This window comes from Danio rerio, chromosome 24, assembly GCF_052040795.2.
Source record: "Danio rerio strain M-AB ecotype USA chromosome 24, GRCz13ab, whole genome shotgun sequence".
NCBI lineage: Eukaryota > Metazoa > Chordata > Actinopteri > Cypriniformes > Danionidae > Danio > Danio rerio.
In genome coordinates, this window is record NC_141044.1 from 508342 (window position 1) to 522500 (window position 14159).

Below are 14159 nucleotides of genomic sequence, written 5' to 3' on the forward strand. Positions count from 1 at the left end.
AGCAGCTGTTTAGTTTGTAGACCAGAGCAACTCAACCCTCAATCTGTTGCTCATTTGTGCCGTGCTTTCTTAAATCCTCACGTTCCCCTTTCTGAGATGCAGGATTAGTTCATTTTATCGCTGATTCAGAAAAACAGGAGCTGTTGAGAAATGTCATCCTGAGCGCTCCAGTCTTTCATCGCTGCTGCAGATGACAAGCAGCTCTTTGTTTCTATAGAGACGTGTTTGATGGCAGTGTTTCGGCTGGATGTGCTGCTATTTCTAGAGCGATTCTGAGTTCAGACAGACTGAAGAAGCAGAGGAAAATCATCAGTTCATCTGCAGACATCCAGCATATGCAGCCATATAAGCTTTCACAGGCCGCGTAGAACAGTTAGAGCACCTAGCAATGCCTTAGCAACCACCTAGTACTACTTAGAATGCCCTAGCAGCCCCCTAGCAACTCCTTGTACCACTTGGAATGCCCTAACTGCCACTGAGTAACAGATTAGCAAGCACCTAGTAACACTTAGAATGCTTTAGCTCCTGCCTAGAAACGCCTTAGCAACCACCTAGTACCACTTATAATGCCCTTGCAATGCCTTAGCAACCACCTAGTACTAGTTAGAATGTCCTAGTTCCCACCTAAAACACTTTAGCAAACACCTAGTACCACTTAGAATGCTCTAGCACCTGCCTAGCAACACCTTGGCACCCTCCTATTACTGCTTAGAATGCCTTAGCAATGCCTTAGCAACCACCTATTACCTCTTAGAATGCCCTAGCTCCCGCCTAGAAACATCTTAGCAACCACCTAGTACCTCTTAGTATCTCCTAACTCTGCCTAGAAAGACCTTAGCAACCATCTAGAACCACTTAGAATGTCATAACAACGCCTTAGCAACCATCTAGTGCCACTTAGAATGCCCTAGCACCCACCGAGCAATACCTTAGTGACCACATAGTACTACTTACAATGCTCAAGCACCCACCTAACGCCTTAGCAACCACCTGGTACTACTCAGAAGGCCCTTGCAACCCCTTAGCGACCACCTAGTTCCTTTTAAGAATGCCCAAGCATTCACCTAGCAATGCCTTAGCAACCACCTGCAACCACTTAGAATTCCCTAGCAACACCTTAGCAACCTCAACCACCTAGTTTCACTTAGAATCCCCAAGCACCCAACTAGCAATGTCTTATCAACCACCTGGTACCATTTAGAATGCTCTAGCAGTGCCCTAGCAACCACCTAACACCTCTTGCAAAATGGAGATGCAGAATGTACCTGCACTTCTAGAATCCGGCTTATGATCTCGTGTATGAACTCCACTGTGTCAGATGTGATGTCAGTGGCTCTTCTGCAGCATGCTCAGTCCATAATTTCAGCATGATGAGTGAGCTCTGCTGTCACTGAGGTCAAGCACTCCTGATGTTTTCTGAGCAGCTGATTCATAAAACATGCTCCTCTAGAAGAAGTCTGAACATACATCCGTCCCTCGCCCCGCTGACAGCTTCAGCTTTCTCTGGTCCTGCGGGACAGCTTTTCTCCAGTCCTCCAGACGGATCTGCTCCTCTGGGAGAGTCTGTCAAACCCTGGATCTTCCTCACACACACGCTAAAAACTGGACGGGGTTTCTCCATAATGATGCATTCTGGCTCTTAAATGCTCTGGAAAACATGCAGGGTTCCACACAGCTCAGTCAGTTTGACAGCATACGTGTTGCAAATCCTCACACCGCAAACACATAAAAGTGAAACACACTGCATTCACTCACAATGCAAACATGCTGCATTTCTGAGATAGATGTTGCATATATCTATTTTATGCATGCACAATCTAAACATGAACTTATGTCATTTATGCAATTTGTATATACTGCCATATAATTATATATTTTTTTTAGTTTTGTTCATGTTTTTGAAGGCTATTACTCGTTTTTCATGGGTTTATCTGCATATAGGTGCTTTATATTGATTGCTAATCCACAAGAGATGATGATTATTGTGTTAAACGTTTAGGAAATGACTCCATGTAAGGTAATAACTAGTGGTGTAATGGATCACAAATGCCATGGTTCAGATTAGAGGATGACATGGGAGTGGATTTTCACTCCTGTCCTCATCTCACTCCTGTTTAAAATGCCTCCCACTCCTGTACCGCTCCCGTATATGGCATCACTCAACATGAGGATATCTAGAGATTGAAGGGAAAGTTTGAAAAATCTAAATATTGTCATCATCTAGTCATTTTACACATAGAGTTTCGTATTCTGTTAAACACAAAAGAAGATATTTTAGGAAAATGCTGAAAAACTGTAACCATTGACTTCCATATTGTTTTCCTTCTATGGAAGTCATTGGTTACAAGTTTTCAGCATTCTTCAAAATATCTTCTTTTGTGTTCCTCAGAAGAAAGAAACCCTAGAGGGTTTGAAATCACTTAAGGGTGAGTAAATAATGAGTACATTTTTATTTTTAATAATAATAATAATAATAATGAAAATAATGACTTTATACAATAATACTGACCTTAACGTTTATTTTAATTATTTTAAATTTTATTAAATTTTATTTTAATTCAGACTTATAAATGATATATAGAAAAATACTGTGAAAATATCTTTAATCTGCTAAACAAACCTTAAAAAATAATTATTTTATTTTAATAAATATTTTTAATTTTTTTTTGCATTTTTCAGGAGGGCGTATAATTGTGTCTCCAGCAGTATATGCAGTTTAATTTGCGATGGAGTGATAATTAATGAAATGAATCACGGATTATATTTGATGGCCAGTCTGAATGGAGCAGCTCACTGAAAGAGATTAGGCTTCTCCACACTGTTTGACAAAATGTTATTAATACTATCTTAAAGGCTCTACACTGTATATATTAATTGCTTTTATAAGTTATAACAAAACTAATAATACATTTTCTTGATTTGCTTAATCTGTGAAAGCCTGTGAATTAATTTTATTATAAAGAACTGAGGAAAATCCTGAGGATGTGAGGTATATTTTCACACATGAAACCGATGCGTATAGTGTTTGTGATAATACACAGAGTCATTCTGTTCTGTAATGTCCAACCCAGGCTGATTATTAATATGTACCCCTATATACATTTCTGGAGACAGTGAAATACGACTCAGGAGGTATATTTTTTTTGCAGTTTTGTTTTCGCGAATCCACCAGAGGGCGCTGTGCACGCTTTTGTTGAATCTCAAATTTCTCTCGCGAGTGCCGATAACGCCTTCTGTTCTTACGTAAATCCACCAGAGGCCGCTGTTGACTGACTGACTGACCAACCAACCGATAACACCACCACCCCCTTCCCTAAACCCAACCGATAGTGTTTTCAAAAGCAATCCAAAAACAGAAAAGCCTGATTTTTAACCATGTTTTCAGATCTTACCACATTCTTACTCTGTTATTGACTTATTTCATTTTTTTTCTTTAGTTTTACCTGCTTTCTGGTACCGCTCTTCACCAGACCTGAACCCTGCTGTCGACTCTGCTCTGCATCTCAAATCCTCTGCCGTACACAGCGAGCCACTGTGCAAACTGGTAACAGCGGAGAAGCCGTCCACACGGAGGTAAGCATGGCTTTAGGATGACCAGAAATACTTTTCTTTTAATTAAAACTGTGTTTAATTTGAAATGTTGATTACACAGTAGTTTTATGTCATACTCTGTGCCTCTGTGTGAAGCACAGTGAGACATTAAACCTGCTTTAACTAGAGTGTTAATTATGATTTACATATCATGCGTAAACAAACAATAAATCGTTCTCATGCATATCAGTAGTTGGCTAATTTAAAACGTAAAGCCATTGCATGATGCTTCTTTATCCTGACCCATAGGTTAGCATACTAAAGTCAATCCTGATAAAGGTTAATTGAGGGCACTGTGTGGGGTTTAAGACCCGTTCACACTAAGGACTATAATTATAATATTTAATACAACATCACCTATATTCATATCCACACCAGCAATCGATAACAAGCTGTCTGTTTTTTTGTGCATTGACCCTGTGACCAGCAGGGCTGCTGCATTTTTATTGCATCTGACCAGTGAATCCAGCTCGTGTAATCTACCTGATCAAACAGTGAATTGAGAGATTGCAGTCTGTGTTTTGGATTAAAAACAGCACAAACTATTTTCCCCAGCATTTTTAAAGGAGGACACAGAAACACACCACAACTATAGTGGTTACCAGGGTATTATCATTTATTAATGGCCATTTAAACGATAAAGAAAATAATGAAGGCATCATTCTGAAAGTAAAACACCATCAGAGTTCGAACCACAGCTATAACCTTAAATATTTAGAGAAACCATATTGTTGGTATCACTGTCAGAATGTAATTTTCTCCAACTTACGAATGATAAAACACTGACAACCGGTCAGAATTCATTGAAATATAAAAGGTTTGTGCAATATAAAGCTACCGACACCTTTGTGGAAAAGCGCACAGTTTGATGTTAAGTCATCTTTTTAAAGATTATCTAAAGATAATATCTATTTAGAAAACAAGGTAGGTTACATTGTGGGAGACAATGATGAAAATACACGGAAGCCATGTAATCCAGGCTAGCAAGCTGAAATCTACAAATAAAAATACCTCACATGTCCAATGCTAGTTTTGCCGTCTTAGTGTTGCCTCCTTCAATAATGCAGGACGAATTTTTTTTAGCATTTTATTATTATTTGTCACTACACTGCCTGTGGTCGCAGAATTTATTTTATTAGATAATTAAATTTGATTAGATAGATTACACGAGCTGGATTCACTGCTTTAATCTGCTAGAAACACTGAGGACATCTGCTGGTTACAAGCAGGTAATGCAAAAAGAAAAGCATAAACTAAAAATAAACACATCGTTATTGTTTGCCAGTGTTTGTGTTTGCTCTCATATATTTACTCTTAAATTTGTACTTAAAGTTATCATAACTGGTGTTATAGTTAAGTTAATGTTCTTAATGCTTTTTTTTGCAATACCCATTGTAACCAGCAGATGTCATTATGTTGTGTTTCTTGCACATCTGACCAGTGAATCCAGCTTGTGTAATTTATCTAATCAATTAGTTTAGCAAACACTAAGATGCAGAAACTTTCTTTTGGTAGTCTGGCTTGCATCGCTTCCATGTAAACGTGTATATTTTTCACTTGTAACGTTATATAACCAATTGTTTTATAAGATGGCCATCATCTTCAAAGAATCTTTGAAGCAGTGAGCTTCTCCACAACAGCGTCTGTATTTTTAAAATGCACGCATCCTTTATATTTCTATGAATTCTGACTGACTGTCAATGTTTTATTGTTTATTAGCTTGAAAAATTGATTCTAAAGTGATCACAGAGACATAACGTCTCTACATGTTTATCATTAAAGCTGTGGTCTGATCTCTGCTGATGTTTCACACTCAGAATGATTTTTTAGATGATGTCTTTATGGTTATCCAGCTTGATGTTACAGGCATTTGTCACAATGGTTTCCTGTTAATAAGGAGTTAATCTGACTGAGTTGATTCTCGTGGAGGCTGGTGAATATTCAGTTCACTTATGAATCGCTGTAATTCCTGCAGTCTGTGTGGGTCTGTTGTATAAAACCTCTGTTAATCCCTGCGAGAGTCGAGGCAGCACGACGAGAGTCACCGATGTTGCTAATTACAACAGAAAAAGACTGGAGATTTGGTGCACGGCGACAAACTGCTTTGCAAAGCCCTGGATATTGTCTCGGGTGTCAGAGTGCATTTCATTTGCTTTAATAATCAGCCATGGAGTGCTGTGATTCTCCACAATACACTTGGTGTCCTGATTCATAAGAGCGTTGTGGCTCACAGTGGCTCAGTGGTTAGCACTGTCGCCTCACAGCAAGAAGGTTGCAAGTTTGCATTTCATCTGGAATATTTGTCATTTCTATGTGAACTTTGCATTGTGTTTGCGTTGGTTTCCTCCAGGTGCTCCGGTTTCCCCCACAGTCCAAACACATGCGCTATAGGGGAACTGATCAACTACACTGACCGTAGTGTATGAGTGTGAATAAGTGTGTATGGGTGTTTCCCAGTACTGAGTTGTGGCTAGAAGGCATCTGCTATGTAAAACATGTGCTGGAATAGTTGGCGGTTCATTCCGCAGTGGCGACCCCTGATTATTAAAGAGACTAAACTGAAGGAAAGTGAATGAATGAATTTTCAAAGGAATTTTCACCTTTAACATGGGTCAGTTGATGATTTTATAGCCGCCCAAATTCAGAAAATCCCAGTTGAATTATTGTTTTTTTGTCAAACACTGATGTCTAGTGGTGATTTAATTGCAGTCCAAAGTTTCTAATGGAGATCAAATCGAAAATGTATTTTGTAAACTGCACTGAAATGCAATGTAGTTGCACCTCACTGCATATTGTTCATTCAAGAGTTGACACTTAGCTAATGATTGATTATAAAGCGTGTTTGTCATGCTGTCTCGGGAGAGAGCCTTGAGCTCAGAAGATCCTCGTCCAGGGCTCCCTCCCATTTGCAGAGCGAGAGGGGAGTTTGAGCTCAGGTAGATCTGGAGAACTCCCCTGCTGCAGTCAATTAACATAAGCTGTATGTTTTTAGCTGGTGGGAGGAAACCAGGGAACCCGGGGAAATCAACATGAGCATGGGGAGAACGTGTAAACTCCGCATGGAAACATCGGCTGGCTTGGTAATGACTAGAACCAGTGATGTTCTTGCTGTGAGGCAACAGTGCTAACCACTGGGCCACCGTGCAACCCATCTAGGAAAGGAGGAGGAGTAGGGGTGGAAGGGGGGATTCTTCAAAGTGAAGATGGCTGTGATATGGAGCTTAGGATGTTTATAGTGGCTTAGGAATCGTCTGATTGGTCAATCATAAATTAAGTAATGGGGGCCGGCTGCAAGCAATCATAAGCACATGATCCTCTAGACTTCAGTTTATGAATAAACTTCACTTTAAAAAGGACGCTGTGCTTAAACCCTTGGGTTTGTGTACATTTAGCAATCATAAGCTGTAAAGTTTCTTTTTTGTGTACAATATTAAAACACGGGCTTATTGGGAATATGTGCCCAGGGCTGCATCTTTTGGAAACTGCAAATATGTGCCCTGGTGGATGTCACTTTTTACCCAAGTTTGCTTGGTATGGCATCTTTTATGGCATCCGACTTTTAACAGATTAGCAAAACAAGAGCTTAACAAAACAAGACTTGGGATGAACATTAAATCTAAACACAAACATCACTATAACAAAGCTGTAAGCTTGGCATGGCAAAGCAAAACAAACTCCAAAATCTGCTCTTGGCCTCGAGTGGATTCCGTGCTGGTGTAGTCCTGGGCTCCAATCAATCTGGGTTGCAATACTGGCTGTTCTCGTGTCAGTTCTGATGCTAACACCTTATGTGAGAATATTCAGTTCACTTTTGAGTCGCTGTAATTCCTGCAGTCTGTGTGGGTCTGTTGTATAAAACCTCTGTTAATCCCTGCGAGAGTCGAGGCAGCACGACGAGAGTCACCGATGTTGCTAATTACAACAGAAAAAGACTGGAGATTTGGTGCACGGCGACAAACTGCTTTGCAAAGCCCTGGATATTGTCTCGGGTGTCAGAGTGCATTTCATTTGCTTTAATAATCAGCCATGGAGTGCTGTGGGGATCCTGGCACGTCCAAACACAGAGCTTGAGTTCCCCGCACATGCTCACTGCTGGTGTTCTGCGGTTGTCACAGGTTCAGATTTAGTGCAGTGGGGCTTCAAAATCAGAGAGATCCACACCAGCGCTTCATTTCACAAAAAAACAAAACAAAACTCTCCTCTTGACAGTTGCAGCGCTCGTGCCAGCCCTCTCTAATCTCTATTCATAGCTGGAATCATACACTACAACAGAAGCTGTGCGAGCCATTACCAGGCCATCAGAGAGACGCAGAGTCTGTTATTTACGCAGACAGGAGAATACACAAGAGGACCGATCTGTAGCATGCACAAGAGGATATGCGTCAAACTCAGACTCACAAAAACGCCCCCGTTTAGACTCGATGACTGTCATTGGGCGACAACAACAGGACACAATGACATGGTGACACTGCGGCGTTTATTTTAAACTTACTCAAAACTCGGCTTACTCAGATGTGTATTTAAAGGGATAGTTCACCCTAAAATAAACATCTGTCAACACTTCATCAGCCTTGACTTGTTCCAAACCTTTATTTCATACTGTTGAGCACAAAATTGATATAGATTTTGACTATCAAGACTATATATATATTTACTTATTCACTTAGTCATTCATTCATTCATTTGTTCCTTCCTTCCTTCATTCATTCATTCATTCATGATTCATTAATTTGTTCGTTCCTTCATTTATTCATTTATTCATTCATTCATTCATTCATTCATGTGTTCTTTCCTTTATTCATTCATTCATTCATTCATTTGTTACTTCCTTCATTCATTCATTCATTCATTTGTTATTTCCTTCATTCATTCATTCATTTATTTCCTTCATTCATTCATTCATTCATTCATTCATTCATTCATTCATTCATTCATTCATTTGTTCTTTCCTTTATTCATTCATTCATTCATTCATTCATGTATTTCCTTCATTCATTCATTTATTCATTCATTTGTTCTTTCCTTCCTTCCGTCCTTCCTTCCTTCATTCATTCATTTTTTCTTACCTTTATTCATTCATGAATGAATTAATTCATTCATTCATTCGGTCATTAATTTATGTATCTGTTCATCTGTATATTCATTCATTCATTTATTTATTTATATAAGTAATGTATATATTCATTTATTTATGTATTCATTTATTCATTCATTTGTTCATTTTTTCATCCATTCATTCAATCATTTATTCAATCATGCATTTATAATCCTTAATTTATGTATGTAATAATTTATTAATTAGTTCAATTATTCATAAATTTATTAATTCACTAATTTATTTATGTATTTATATACTCATTTATATTTATTCATGTATATTCATTAACTCATTTATATTCATTTATGTATTCCTTCATTTATATATTCATTTATTCATTCATTCATTCATTCATTCATTTTTTCATTCATTCATTCATTCATTTATTCACTCATTAATTAATTAATTAATTCATTCATTCATTCATTTATTCATTCGTGTATCAGTCATCAAGACATCCTCAGCTCAGTACTGTAAGTGCTGTGTTTGGCTCTGTTCTGATGAATGATCCCTGAATTGAGCATCCGTGTGGTTGTAATGGTCCAGAGAGCTGGTTAGCTGATCTGCTGTGATGCTGAGCTTTGACTTTTTCCTGCAAGTACACAATATCGCTCAATCAGCTGGGAAATAGATGTAAGCTCTGCTGACAACAGAATTACAAGAGTTGTGCTTAAACCCAGAGCCACATTACCCACAGTTACATCACCATCATCTCCATTCATTCTCAACAGCACTGCTGAACAGAGGATCTGATTTACTCACACATGGGGAAAACCAGTGTACACAGTGGGAAAATACTGTTCAATATGAATAATCTTGTTACATTTACACTAAACCTCACTGCTGAAAGGTTGCTGGTTTGAGTCCTGGCTGGGTCAGTTGGTGTTTTTGTGTGGAGTTTGCTTGTTCTCCCCGTGTTGGCGTGGGTTTCCTCCGGGTGCTCCGGTTTCCCCCACAGTCCAAACACATGCGCTATAGGGGAACTGATCAACTACACTGACCATAATGTATGTGTGTGTGTGTGTGTGCGCGCGTGTAATTGAGTGTGTATGTGTGTTTCCATGTACTGGGTTGCAGCTGGAAGGGCTGTGTTAAACATGCTGGAATAGTTGGCAGTTCATTTCACTTTGGCGACCTCTGAAATAGAAACTAAGCTGAAGGATAATGAATGAATGAATGAGTGTGCAGTGGTCTGACTCTGTGTGTTTTCTCGGACAGCAGATGAGTGTGTGTGTTTCTTCAGTGTGAATGTGTTGTGTTGTAAACAGATTGACGTGCTGTAAACACAGGCTGTTAAATCAGCTCTGCAGGACTCCTCGCTCAAGTTTTCAGCTCTTCAATCTGACTTCAGTGTTAGGATGCACTGCAAAACATGCTTTATTACATAGGGTCTAGTCCACACATCAAGAAGCACTTTATAGAAAAGAATTATATATATAAATACATAGATATATTGTCTTTCTCACAGGAATAACTGCCTGTGTATGATGATTAATGCAAACACATCATGTAGTGAGAACAGTGTTCTCTTCTACAACACACTACAGTAACCTTCTGTTCAGTCAGTTCACTCCATGCATTTCTGTTTAAACTGTCTGTCTTAATTATTTCCTTTTCTTCCTTCCGTCCTACCTACCATCCTTCCTTCATTTCTGTCCTTCCGTCCCTCCTTCCTTCTTTCCTTCTTTCCTTCCTTCCTTCCTTCATCTCTTCCTTCTTTCCTCTCCTTTTTCTTCCTTTTTTACTTCCCTTCTACCTTCCTTCCTTCCTTCCTTCATCTCTTCCTTCTTTCCTCTCCTTTTTCTTCCTTTTTTACTTCCCTTCTACCTTCCTTCCTTCCTTCATTCCTTCCTTCATTAATTTGCTTCCCTTCCTTTCTTTCTTCCTTTCTTTCTTTTATTCCCTTCCTTCCTTTCTTCCTTTCCTTCCTTCCTTCCTTCCTTCCTTCCTTCCTTCCTTTCTTTCCTTCCCTTTCTTCCTTCCTTCCTTCTCTTCATTACCTTCCTTTCCTTCCTTTCTTCCTTCCTTCCCTTCCTTCCTTCCTTCCTTCCTTCCTTCCTTCCTTCCTTTCTTTCCTTCCCTTTCTTCCTTCCTTCCTTCTCTTCATTACCTTCCTTCCCTTCCTTCCTTCCTTCCTTTCTTCCCTTCCTTCCCTTTCTTCCTTCCTTCCTTTCTTCCCTTCCTTACCTTCCTTCCTTTCCTTCCTTTCTTCCTTCCTTCCTTCTCTTCATTACCTTACTTCCTTCCTTTCCTTCCTTTCTTCCCTTCCTTACCTTCCTTTCCTTCCTTTCTTCCTTCCTTCCTTCTCTTCATTACCTTACTTCCTTCCTTTCCTTCCTTTCTTCCTTTCTTCCTTCCTTCCTTACTTCCTTCATTCCTTCCTTCCTTTCTTCCTTTCTTCCCTTCCTTCCTTTCCTTCCTTTCTTCCCTTCCTTACCTTCTTTCCTTCCTTCCTTTCTTCCTTCCTTCTCTTCATTACCTTCCTTCCTTTCCTTGCTTTCTTCCTTCCTTCCCTTCCTTCCTTCCTTCCTTCCTTCCTTCCTTCCTTCCTTCATTCCTTCCTTTCATTCTTCATTTCCTTTCTTTATTTCCGTCCTTCTGTTCTTCCTTCCTTCTTTCCTTCCTCCCTCCCCCCTCCATTTCCTTCCTTCATTCTTTAAATCTTTTTTCCTTCATTCCTTCCTCCCTCCATTTCCTTCCTTCCCTTCATTCTTTCCTTTGCTTCTTTGCTTTTCTTTCTTTTTTCATAAAATATTTTGGACATTTTTTCTTTGTTCTTTTTTTTTCAAATAAACATATCAGCTTATTTGCACCACATTTACTGTATTATACAAAATAGCGCTGGTCAAAGATTAATTGCATCCTAAATAAACATGATATGAACATTGACATGATATATATGTGTGTGTGAATGTGTTGAGTATATTTATTATGTATATACAAATACACACATGCATGCATATTGCAAAAAAAAATTATATATATATATGTGTGTGTGTGTGTGTCAAACTTATTTTGGATGTGATTAATCTTTGCCCAATGTTAATTGTAAATGACACTGTATAATGCATGAATCCTGAAAAAGCAGAGATTAATCTTCAGCTATGTGGTTTCTTTCTCTCAATCTCTCCTTGTGAAAGTAAAGGTAAGAGTAAAATCAGAATGAAGAGAGCTGGTCATGCGGGATGAAGCCAGAAATGGCCTGTGAAGGAGCTGCAAATCTTCCTCAAGGACGTCACTTTAGTCCTTCACATTTTTAAAGAGCAAATGATTAATTTTGGTGGCAATTCATTTTCATTTTGTAGCAAAGCATTAAAAGGCAGACAGACAAATGCAGAGTGAATCGAACATTTATGTGGAATGTTAAGTGATTTGATCAAGGCCGTCATCAACACAGTCTCACTCTTTCTGTCCTCTGTGCATCCTCAAGGACACACCATTTCCACACAGACTCTCTTTACAAGCGTCTAAATGTGAATTTATTCTGAATACTAGTCTTCTGACTCTGGAGCACATCATAGTGCGGGTGAACATAAGTATTGAACACGTCACCGTTTTTCTCTGAAAACATATTTCTAAAGGTGCTGTTGACTTAAAATGTCCACCGGATGTTGATAGCGACCAAAGCAATCCACATATGCAGATAAAAACGCATCTAAATAGTTTACAAATGAAGTTCTGCCTAATAAAATGGCATGACAGAGGATAAAAGTGTTGAACACATGAAGAAAGGAAGGTGTATTCTGGCAGTGAAAGCCCAGACAGCAGCTGGAATCTCTCAGTAGTTCTTCAGTAACCCTCTGCCCTTTCTCAGTGTGAATGAAGATCAGCTGCTTCAGTCCAACATCTACACCAGCAGGAGGATGAAGATGAACCCAGGGTGTTTCTGGAGACTGCGAATTATGCAGCCGAAGGTACATATGACTGCATTTAATTCTTTATGCGAACACTATGCTGAACAGCTGACCACATACCTCCGTGTGGAGGGCTTTCCCACCGCAACCAGTTTGTCTAATTAGCTCGTCGTGTGCGTTGGCGAACTTGAGACACAGAGAGGAGCTGACCATGACGACGACCGGGTTTGGGTCCGGGGAAAAGCGGTTCCAGAAATCAGGTAAGACAAAAACAGAATCCACAAAATAAAGTGAACAAGTTCATAACAGGGTGAGAATGTGGTAAAAACGGACATGTGGTAAAAACGGGTGAAAAACAGAGTAGGGGCTTTTCTTTTTCTGGACGGCTTTTGTAACTTGTCTGTTGGGTGTGTCAGGAGGAGGGTGTGTCAGTCGATTGGCCGGTCGCCCAGTCAATCATTCAGTCAGTCAGACAGACGGTCGTTTGACAGCGCCCTCTGGTGGATTAACGCGAGAACAACGTGGGTCACTCACGAGAGACATTTAAGATGCAAAAAAGCGTACACAGCGGCCTCTTGCGGATTCACGAAAATGAAAACTGCAAAAATACATACCTCCCGGGATGTATTTTGCAGTCTCCAAAAACATCTACGGGACTAAGTTTTCAGAATGAGCCTGGGTTGTTATAATCTGAGTCTGAACGATCATTTATTTTGAAAAATGGCTGTATTCTCTCGTTACATCTCGGTCACTCGAGTGCCAAGACTTAACCCACAGGCTAGCAACATGAGTAAGAACTGCAGCACGACCCGCTTGCATAATCCAAACATCCTAACTTTTCAGAATGCCAAACCACAAGTCACATGACAAGAACCGACTGATCAGCTTCATATTTTGTATGGAATATAATTTAGTTGAATAAATATGACTAATATGAATAAATAAACTGTGCAGAGCTGTAGCTGCTAAATTTAACCGTCTACGCTACGGTATTTCAATACTGGTGATTATGGTGCTTCTTATTTTCTGAGGTGGTACTTGGTGAAAAAAGTTTGAGAAGCACTGCAATAGAGAATACAGAATAAAGCTCAGATCTGATAGACGAGACCCACAGAAGCATCAAGATTTACACACTCTGTTGAAGACGGAGAGAAACTCACACCTGAGCACTGCATGAGGCTTCAGTCTCCATCTGAGAGGCGTCTTTACGCTGCAGCACCACTGCACTTCAGTTTATCTTTGTGTTGTTTGGGTCAATTCCATGTCAGCAGCTCCTTTAGTAATAATACTCCCATAAAACAAACCCTGACATGTTCAATACTTTTAGTTTAGTTTTGTTTTGCTTTAAATGTTTGGCCCAGCAGTGTATGACGAGTAGAGGATGCAGGATATGTCTAACATTAGACTTCAAATCTGTTATTAAAGCCAGCAGTGACTTACTGACTACATGCTGGATGTTATGAAGCGCGGCTGAATGTGTGTGTGTGTGTGTGTGTGTGTGTGTTTGTGTGTGTGTGTTGTTGTGTAGAAGCCGGAGGTCTGTGTGTTTCTGCTGGAGATGCAGAACTCAGAACTAGTTAAACTAACTCTGAGTTTCCCGCAGTAATGTCACACAC

The 14159-nt window shown here is 39.5% G+C and overlaps 1 protein-coding gene across 1 annotated transcript in view; it reads left to right on the plus strand.

Moving 5' to 3' along the window:
* The window catches only part of vstm2a (V-set and transmembrane domain containing 2A), a 219827-nt gene that overhangs the window by 143477 nt on the left and 62191 nt on the right, over positions 1–14159 (plus strand). Inside the window, exon 5 of the mRNA XM_087308582.1 lies at positions 3438–3573. The gene's annotated coding sequence lies outside the window, so the exon portion shown is untranslated. The remainder of the gene's footprint in view (positions 1–3437; positions 3574–14159) is intronic.